Source organism: Geotrypetes seraphini, chromosome 13, assembly GCF_902459505.1.
Source record: "Geotrypetes seraphini chromosome 13, aGeoSer1.1, whole genome shotgun sequence".
Lineage (NCBI taxonomy): Eukaryota > Metazoa > Chordata > Amphibia > Gymnophiona > Dermophiidae > Geotrypetes > Geotrypetes seraphini.
In genome coordinates, this window is record NC_047096.1 from 80,299,060 (window position 1) to 80,309,410 (window position 10,351).

The window sequence follows — 10,351 nt, forward strand, 5'->3', positions numbered from 1 at the left end:
TCAGTTTTAACAGACCATCCCGATATCTGAATTTTCTGATCTAACAGATGGCCATGGCATCTTTTTTCTGGATATAAATACCTCCCCTACTTGTTACATCACTCCTTTAAATCGCGAATCAGGATAACCCATTACAGCAAAGTGCTCCACTCCACTTCTTGGTTTAAACCCCCTGGCTCCACCGTGTCTAACCTGTAGATCCATTTCTGTTCCAGTCAATTTAACCTATGTTTGTAGTTTCCACCCTCCCACCTTTCTTTTATATGTGCTATAATTCGCCATCTTATATCAGTGCTGACATGATCGTGGGTTACCCAATGTTGAACTAAAGGGGCCTCCATTACTTTATTCACTATCCTAGACTTGTGTTCATTAAGTCTAATGTTCATCTGACGACTTGTTCTGCCCACGTATATTAAGTCACAAGGGCATAAAATAATGTATACAACATTATGTGTCTTACATGTGGTAGTAGTATTGGCCACGATGCTGATTTCCCTATATGGGGGCTGCCAATCCAGCCCTTCTATTGTACACTTACACCATTGATATTTCTCCAAGGTAGGAAGAACGAGAGGGCACTCTCTAAAGTTGAAAGGGGATAGATTCCTTATGAATGTAAGGAAGTTCTTCTTCACCCAGAGAGTGATAGAAAACTGGAACGCTCTTCCGGAGTCTGTCATAGGGGAAAACACCCTCCAGGAATTCAAGACAAAGTTAGACAAGTTCCTGCTGAACAAGGACGTACGCTGGTAGGGCTAATCTCAGTTAGGTCGCTAGTCTTTGACCAGAGGGCCGCCGCGTGAGCAGACCGCTGGGCACGATGGACCACTGGTCTGACCCAGCAGTGGCAATTCTTATGTTCTTATTTGGATTTATTAACTGCCTTTATGAAGAGACTCTCCCAAGGTCTCTTCACAGCTTGATTGTGAGCCCCACTGGGACAGATAGAGAAAATACTTGGCATACCTGATTAAATTGTGAGCTGCTCAGATGGCTATGTTGATGAGCAGTATATCAAATAAGAAATATTTACAAAGTGCTGAATATCAGCATTGTAGCCCTTTCAGGACCAAGGGACATATTTGTCCCATAACTTTAAAATCCTATAAATTTTGATTGGGATAGTCTACAGTTCTAAATTTGATATGTACGGATTCCATATGATACTGCCTTTATGTAAACAAACTGGTTCCGACATTCATTCATTAGCGTCGTTGCTAGATTGACAAGAAGATTCACTTGCCACACTGTCCATAAGCCAGAAGTGTGATTTTTTTTAAATAAAAATAATGATATTTCACAAAAAAAATCAATTTTTTGGCATCTGCAAGCCCTTTTTACCATAAAAATGTTGTCAAAACTACAAAAATTGGCCTACGATCCTTATGGTCCTGAAAGGGTTAACTGAGTGCCGACTAAACTTCAGAAATGCCCACAAAATAGCTGATATTGGCTTAGGTGCTAATTGGGCATTTTCTGTGGCACTGTCCTGTTAAGTCAGTGGTCTCAAACTCATGGCCAATGGGCCACATGTGGCCCGCCAGGTACTATTTTGAGGCTCTTTCGGTATTATAAAGAAAAACTTGTGCCTTAAGTGTCCGGCGGTCACTGTAACCTTATGCAAGTGTTTTCCTGCGTCTGTATGCGATCGTGACGTGGAATACAATCGTGTGCAGGCGCAGGAAAGCACTGGCATGAGGCGGGCAACCTTCCAGAACATAAGGTAACCATTGAAGGCAGTGCAGCTTATGCATGTGTCTGGTGCTGAAGGAGGTGAGAGCTGAAGGTGGTTGCAGATGCAACTGCCAGACACTTAAGGTACAAGTTTTCCATAAAGAATCATTCTTTATAATACCGAGGGCCTCAAAATAGTTGGTCCAAAATCTTGTCTCTTGCAGTTGATACTTTGATAGTTTTTCACTTTCTGCATGTTGCACTGCTTTCAGCTGTACATAGCTGAAATTATCAGAAGCAATTAAGGAAAGATTTAACTCATGCAAAATTGTCACTTCTTTAATAACACATTAACTATTTTTTCTGCGGCCCTCCAAGTACCTACAAATCCAAAATGTGGCCCTGCAAAGGGTTTGAGTTTGAGACCGCTGTGTTAAGTGCTGTTGAATATACCCAGTTAGACCCGGACAAGCGATTTATAAGGCTAGAAACCATTTTTGACCATTTAAATCACATTGAATATCTACCCCATTATGTTAATTTGATTTTAAGTATTTCCTAACTCACATACTGATTCTCAAAGCCTACCACTGACGATAGGGGCCAATTAGCGTAGGAATTGCGTGCATGTATAACTGCACAGAATGCTCAGAGGGCTTTAGCCTGAGAAACAACAAGTGCAGCAGAGATGCCCACAAATTGTATTCAAATGTAGTCAATCGTATTTTAATGACGCTGGGTGCTATGCCTTCCTAATGCTCAGACAACAGAGTACAAACAAATCCTGCTCCTACCACTGGAAAAAATAATGCCTACTCAGAGCTGCTAGGGGAAGATTTCCAGTTTAAAATTTTCTGGTTTTGATTTACTGTATTTTAGAAGTAGAAGAAAGTCTTTGGAAGCCAGTAAGCATCAGTACTGAGAAACAAATGTGTGCAAGCCCAAGCAAACCTGAAAGTGAAAGCACACATTGGCTGCTATTTTCTGTGCTTAAATATAAATCTTCCAAGTGAATAAAAAATTGAAAAGCTTTTATAGAAAGAGGAATAACCATCAGAAGAAGGGAGGTGTTGATGCCCCTATATAGGTCATTGGTGAGGCCATACTTTCAGGATCTTTCTTCTAATTCGTCTGAATCTCTAAACAAACTATATATTGTAATTTTTGCTGTTTTTTTGTTTTTTTTTAATCTCTAAACAAACTGTATATTGCAATTTTCTCTTTTTTTTCTTAGCAAACAGTATATTTTGTAATTTCGAGTAAAGTCTCTGTACTCTGTACTCCTTTTACATATTGTAAATCGCTGAATGTCCAGCTCTCTTGAATGTAAACTGCCTAGAAGTCGCAAGATTGTGGCGGTAAAGAAGAATAAAGTTATTATTATTATTATTATTACATGGAATATTGTGTTCAGTTTGGAGGCTTTATCTGGTGAAGGATAAAGGACTTGAAGCAGTTCAGAGGAAGGCAACAAAAATGGTAAGGGGTTTGAAACAAAAGAAGTATGAGAAGAGATAGGAAGACCTAAATATGTATACTCTGGAGGAGAGGAGGAATATGGGAGATATGATACAGACATTTAAACCAAAACTTTTCCAGAGAAGAAAAAATGGTAAAACCTAGAGGGCATAATTTGAAGTTGCTGGGAGGAAGACTCAGGAGCAATGTTAGGAAATTCTATTTCACAGAGAGGGTGGTAGATGCCTGGAATGCCCTCCAGAGGGAAGCGGTGGAGAGGAAAACGGTGATGGAATTCAAAAAAGTGTGGGATAAACATAGAGGATCTCTAAATAGAAAACGAAGGATGTAAATTAAAGAACTGAGGTCAGTACTGGACAGACTTGCACAACCTGTGTCCTATATGTGGTGATTTGGTGTAGGATGGGCTGGGGATGGCAATGGGAAGTACAATAACTTGGAACATGAGGATGTTACTGGCCAGACTTTATGGCCAGACTTTATGCAAACAGGATGGTTGGATAGGCTGGAGTGATCTTGGACAGTAACTTCAGCATTTGGAACCTAGGACAATACCAGGTGGACTTTACACTTACAGTCTATGACCCAGAAATACCAAAGAAGAGACAAGCTAATTTAATTATGTATTTTTTATTGGGTATAACTAATGGGTAGACTGGATGGACCGTTCAGGTCTTTATCTGCCATCATTTACTATATATTTGAAGGCACGGAAGAGCAGCTTTGCCTGGCATATGCGCACATGAACTGCACTTATCACAAAACTCTTCTGCGCATGCACCAAGCACATTCCTCCATCTTGCTTTCACTTATACTGCGCAATATAATTTGAATATCATATCCTTTGAGCATTGAAGAGCTATTTTTCTGCACTGTTCCAGCAGGATGGGATCTGCGCTATTGGCTTTACCGCAGGAGTTCTGAGAATTGGCCTATGAGTTTCATGTGATCTGCCTTTAATCCTGCTGAAACAAAGTGGAATGTAAAGGCCACGAGCCATTTGACAGCAGTTGCCTCCATGCCTATAGTTTCACTTGCTTTTCTTTTTTTTTTTTTTTACATTTCTGTAGTATCTTTTTCAGTCACAAAAGCAGAAACTGTGACACTTCCTTAGCACGGACTGAAGCTGGTATGGTGTACGCTACATCTGATGTGATGACAGTTTATCAGTGATAGAATATTTATCAAGAGGACTAATGCTGTGTGTCTGCCTCTTGTCCACAGGGTCAGCTGTCCAAAAAGCAAGCTTCTTCCTTTGTCAGGGATTTGGAATGAAAATGGCTAACTGCTGGTTCATTGGCTCTGCATCCGTCCCAGAGCTACCCATGTCAGCTTGCAATATTTTGGAGTGGTAGTGCTTATCAAAGAGAAAATACTGAGACTGCTAGCTCTCAGTTACCAATACCTGATAAGGTTTTTACAGTTAAAATACTACAGAAAAAAAAGTGGGATAAAAGACATCTGTAGACTAGTCCCTCGGACTCCTTCCAATTCTTCCTCTTCATTTGTAGTTTATCAGTCCCAGTATGGAAGGTGGTAAACATATCTTAATTCATTAAATAGGAGAAAAGATCTCCTAAATATTGTACCTTTGCCTATCCCAAGTCAGTTTGCTTCCCTATTATTTCTAGAGAAATAAACACATGGGGCTCGATATTCAGATGGTGAGAGTTAGCCAGGCTGACTGCCACAGTCGACGCCGAGCCTGGCTATCTGCTCCATTTATGGCCTCTAGAAACTCAGTGCAAGATTCTCAAAACTTTAACGCCATTGCTAAACTGTTTTCCAGCAGTTTAGCCTGCATGCATTTAAGCAGAAGATTATCAAAACAGATTATCTCTTGTCTTTAGTGAGGTTTCTAGCAGTCTCCGACAATGGCACGCAAATGCACTCTCTAACACTGAGATGAGCCCTCCAGTGGATTCTTAAAAATCACCGAGGCATTTTCAAAGACATAAGAACATAACATAAGAACACAAGAAGTGCCATCTCCGGAACAGACCCTAGGTCCATCAAGTCCGGCGATCCGCACACGCGGAGGCCCTGCCAAGTGTAACTTGGCATAGTTTTAGTCCCCATATCACTCTAAGCTTCTCGTAAAGAGAAGTGCATCTAGCTTACCCTTACCCATGTCACTCTATGCCATTCATAAGGAGTTGTACATCAAACTTGCCCTTAAATCCTAGAACGGTGGATTCCGCAATTACCTCTTCTGGGAGAGCATTCCAGGTGTCTACCACTCGTTGCGTGAAGCAGAACTTCCTGATATTTGTCCTGAACTTGTCCCCCCTTAGCTTCAGTCCATGTCCTCTTGTCCGTGTCACATTGGACATTGTAAATAAAGTTTTTTCCTGCTATATTTTGTCGATTCCTTTCAGTATTTTGAAAGTCTCGATCATATCCCCTCGCAGTCTCCTTTTTCTCAAGGGAGAACAACCCCAGTCTCTTAAGTCGTTCCTCATAATCCAGGTTCTCCATACCTTTCACCAGCTTTGTTGCTCGTCTCTGCACCCTCTCCAGCAGTTTTATATCCTTCTTTAGGTATGGAGACCCATGCTGGATGCAGTATTCCAAGTGTGGTCTGACCATCACTCTATAAAGCGGCATTGTAACTTTCTCCGATCTACTCGTGATCTACTCGGCTTTTAGCGACAAAAAGCAGCGACTGGTCCGGGGGTGCCATTACAGTGCCAGCACTTGTGTTTTGACTGTGGCTAATAGAAAAAAAAATGTGTATCTAATATTTTAAAGAGGAGGGTAGTAAAATCATGCTTCTTTTGAGTTTTTGGGAGAGACAGGCATGTTTTTGCGTACTTGTTAAAAGCCAAGGTTTCTTCTTGAACGCTTGTATGATACCCTTGTCTTGTGTGTTTTTTGGCTGTGGGTCTTGATAAATTTTACATTAAAAACAAATTACAAGATTTACCTGCATTATTTTATGCGCAATTGATTAAAGTCTCTCCTGTTGCCAGTGCAAATGTAGGAAATCCTTGCTGCTGTCCGCTGATCTTATTTGCATGCGCAATTTTTTAAAGAATGCCTCAGGTTTTTAGATTCGTATCAAAACGGCTGCATTAGCAGACCGTTGCTTTTAACGTGGGTTTTTGAGAATCCTGGTCTCAGCCAGCTAAATCAATATTAAGCCCTGGCCAGCTAAGTTTGCAGGGGTAAAATACAGACCAGTTATTTAAGCAGCCCAATGTGTGTGGTTAGAGCACTGGAATGACAACTAGGGAAGCCAGCTTCAAATCCCAAACTTTCATTGCCTCAGATACAAAATTAAGATTGTGAGCCCTCCAGGGACAGGGGAAATACCTAGTGTACCTGAATGCAAACTACTGAAAAAGTCATCCAGATACTGAGCTTTTTCAACCCTATATTTGACTTTGCGTTCCTTTTACTAAGCTGCAGTAAGCATGCTTACTGCAGGTTAAAAAGCAGTACCGTGGGGTGCACTCAGGTATCCCATGGTAATTTGGGGATCAGCATGTGCTTCTCATGTGCTAAAAATTTGAATTTATTTTTAGCACTGGGAGCAGAGAGTAGGCTAATTGAATACCGCAACTATATTACCACACACTAACCGATTAGCATGTGATTAGATTGTGAGCCCAGACTATAAAAGACGTCTAAAGTTAAGTGCCTAGATTGGCATGCCTAGCTGATCTAGGTGCCTAACTTAATTATTTAAAAAAACTTAAATCAGCGTTGATTTTAAGAAGAAATGGGATCGTCACGTGGGATCTCTTCACAGAGTTAAGTAGAGGAAGGTCATTGGGGTGGGCAGACTAGTTGGGCCGTGGCCCTTATCTGCCGTCTATTTCTTTGTTTCTATGATAATAAGCAATTAGTACCTTATAATTGCCTTAAACTAGAATTAATTGGATGGCAGGCACCTAAACTCCAGTTATGGTATATGGGCTTGTGCCACTGAGGCTTGTGTGCATCTATGAAGCTGAAAGCTATAGGTAGTGTATACTGCGCAGAAGAAAGGCCCGGCAATCTACTTCTGTATTATGCCATAAAAACTTGATATCATTATCAAGTCACTAGGACTCAAACACGAGTCGATAGTACCTAATAATACCAGGCACCTAGTCCAAGGCACCTATCAGAAAGCGGTTGTGGTTAGGGGCAGATAACGTGTTTTTACATGTATGTGCCTATTTTGGAGATAGATGCTGGTATTTAGACCTGGTATTTAGGCATAAATAGGGTGTGCCGAGGTTCAGACACCTACTAGCACCTAATTCCACCATATTTTTAGGTGCCAGTTATAGAATCGAGGCCTTACTACCTTGAAAATAGGTGTTGGTAAGTGCTTGCACAAATGGCCACACGCTAATGGGAAAATTAGACATAGCCATTAATAGGAATAATGGAAAATGGGGACATTTTACTGCCATGCTGAAAGTGGCTTCAGTGCGCAGGAAAGACCCACACTGGGGATAGTGTTGGCCACTTTTTAGTGCAGCTTAGTAAAAGGGCCCTTTTATAAGAATAAGAGTTCACAGATATCTACAGAATCAGACCATAGACAAAAGAACGTATTTGTGATGTACAGATTCTAACTTTCTTTTTAGTCCTTGGTACAGAAGAAACGCTTGACTCCGTTGCTGAAGCATTTGTTACTTGTTAGTCTTTGTTGGCTATTGCTACAATCAGAGTGTCTTATGCTCCGTTTATTTATTAGATGTCTGTGTGGAAACACTGTCAAAGGCTTTGCTAAAATCTAGCGCACATCCTCTATCCAGTTTTCTGGTCACCCAGACAAAGAAATTGGAGACAAAATGACCAGAATGACTTCAAAAAGTCAGTTTTGAAAATGCCCACTTGGACATTTTGACTAGTAAGGCGTTCAAGTTCCAGTTTATGCTGTCTTTTGGACATCAGTTTTTTTCAAAAATGAGCCCTTGGTGTTAAGCAATTTGAAAATCCCCACAGTGGCAAATGCTCTGATCAAAGTCTGTGAATGGGACTACCTGAGAAAGTGCACAAAGATCAAGCAGTCATTTGTGTCACAGGTAATATGCCCTGCTGAAAATAAAATCCCTTTGCACCCCCATCTCCAAACCGATGGACTAATCAAGTGCTTCAAACAAATGTTGAAGAATGTCACTGAAGGTGGGAAAACTCAGGATGTATTACTACCCTATTTATTGTTTGCTGTCTGGGAAGTACCACAGAATTCAGTAGGCTTTTCTCCATTCAAACTGTTCTATAGCACATGACCCAGGGAAATCCTTAATTTTGCCTTGGAAACTTGGGAGAAGGAGTCAAATCAGGTCATAACCTGGCTGACTGTGTCTTGTGGTTGCAACAGCAGCTTAAGAAAGCTGGGGAAGCTGCTAAACTATGTCTAGGAAGACTCAAAGGGAACAAACCAGGAAATACAACTGCTCGGGGGTCCAGAGGAACTTCCAACCTGGAGATTGAGCTCTGGTGCTTCTACCCTCATCAGAAAGCAAACTACTATGCAAGTGGCAGGGGTCCTATGAAGTCACTGAAAAGACTGAGCCTGTGGACAATACTTAAAGTAGCCTGACCCGACAATTGGAAGAAGGCTCAAATTTTCTGCGATTGAGTTAGACATGGGGGAAACCACTGCTTGCTCTGGGATTGGTAGCATGGAAAGTTGCTTCTATTTGGATTTTTGCCAAGTACTTATGAGCTGGATTGGCCACTCTTGGAAGCAGGATAGTATATGAAATAAACTGATCCTGAACCTGAAACTGAACAGAGGAGAGTCTATTGTGAATAGTTGGACCAGCCTGGAGGAAAATCTGGCCTTGGCCAACAAAAAAAAAGCAAGTTGGATGTCCCATTGAGCATGTGTGTCCCAGCCTACAAGAAAATAGATTGACGATTTATGGGAAGGAGAAAATCAAAGGATTCATCTGCTGTGCAAATCTGGTGCTTTCAGTCTTAAGATTCCAGAGTTGAATTTTGTTCTGTTTATTGTACCCTGATTTCTGATGCTAGTATTCTATTTATAAGTACTATGAATATCATTAATAACAATCAATAAATAAGGCAAAGAGGAAGAAGCAGAAAATTACAGCCCATTAGTGCTAGCAGGATGGTAAAAAGAGGCCTGCTGATTTAGCTGGAGATCAATAAGCATACGATAAGAATTGTTAGACTGCATCAGTTCAGCTACCCTAAGTGTATTTTCAACAAGATAGTCTCCACAGCCACACTGTGAACTCTGCCTAGGCCCAGCCATCCCTAGGCTCATATTACTAACAACCAGGGCAGATATGCTGACCCAAAAAATTCCTCCCAACACAGCCCCCAACCAGAGAGGGATCTCATTTTCCTCATACACCTCCACAACAAAAAACATATCTATCACCCTCATAAAAACCAGACTAGTAAATAACAAAGACATCATACTAAAAGACCTTGCAGATAAAAACTGGGTCATATTCCTGGCTACTAAAACCTGGCTTAAAGACAATGATATGTCCCTTACATTATCACATTTTTAGTAGGCTCCAGTACACAGAAAAGAAAAGTAGTAACAGCCATTACCTGCCCATAACAAATGGATTGCAGAGAAATGTATATTAGTACTAGATCTCAATATGTGTCACATTAGGTTAAAAATTTGTATTGAAAAAACATGCACCGTCAAGGATAAAATGCAAATTGTAACCTGGAAAATCTAATTGTTTGTACTAGATCCCTAGTTTATATCAAGTTAGGACACAATCTTGTATCATAAACTTGTTCTGTAATTATGTCAAATTGTAACCTGTCAACTATATAATATGTATGTTTAACCTGTAAGCTGTTCTGAGCTTTTAAAACACGTGCTTATAAAACGTGAGCTTGTAAAAAGCATGTAAAACATGCAAACTATCTGCCCGATTTAAAAACAAATTTTAAAAGCTGGCAGAAACCCTGACAGCAGTGACAGGAGGCTGTTTCTCCTGTCACTACTATCTGGGCTCTAGAAATCAATGCAGTTGGTTGGGGCGTGCCAACAATCGTCCCCATTTGCATGCAGGCCTTGTGAATTTGTCGGCCTGCATGCAAATGGACACGGATCGGAAGTTAGTGAATCTAGTCCTTGGCCAGGGTAGATACCAGAGCTAAACAGAACTTTAACAGGATGTAGATCAAACAGAAGCCCTTCACACCAAATTCATCTCTGGACTACAAGATCAAACAGAAGCCCTTCATACCAAAT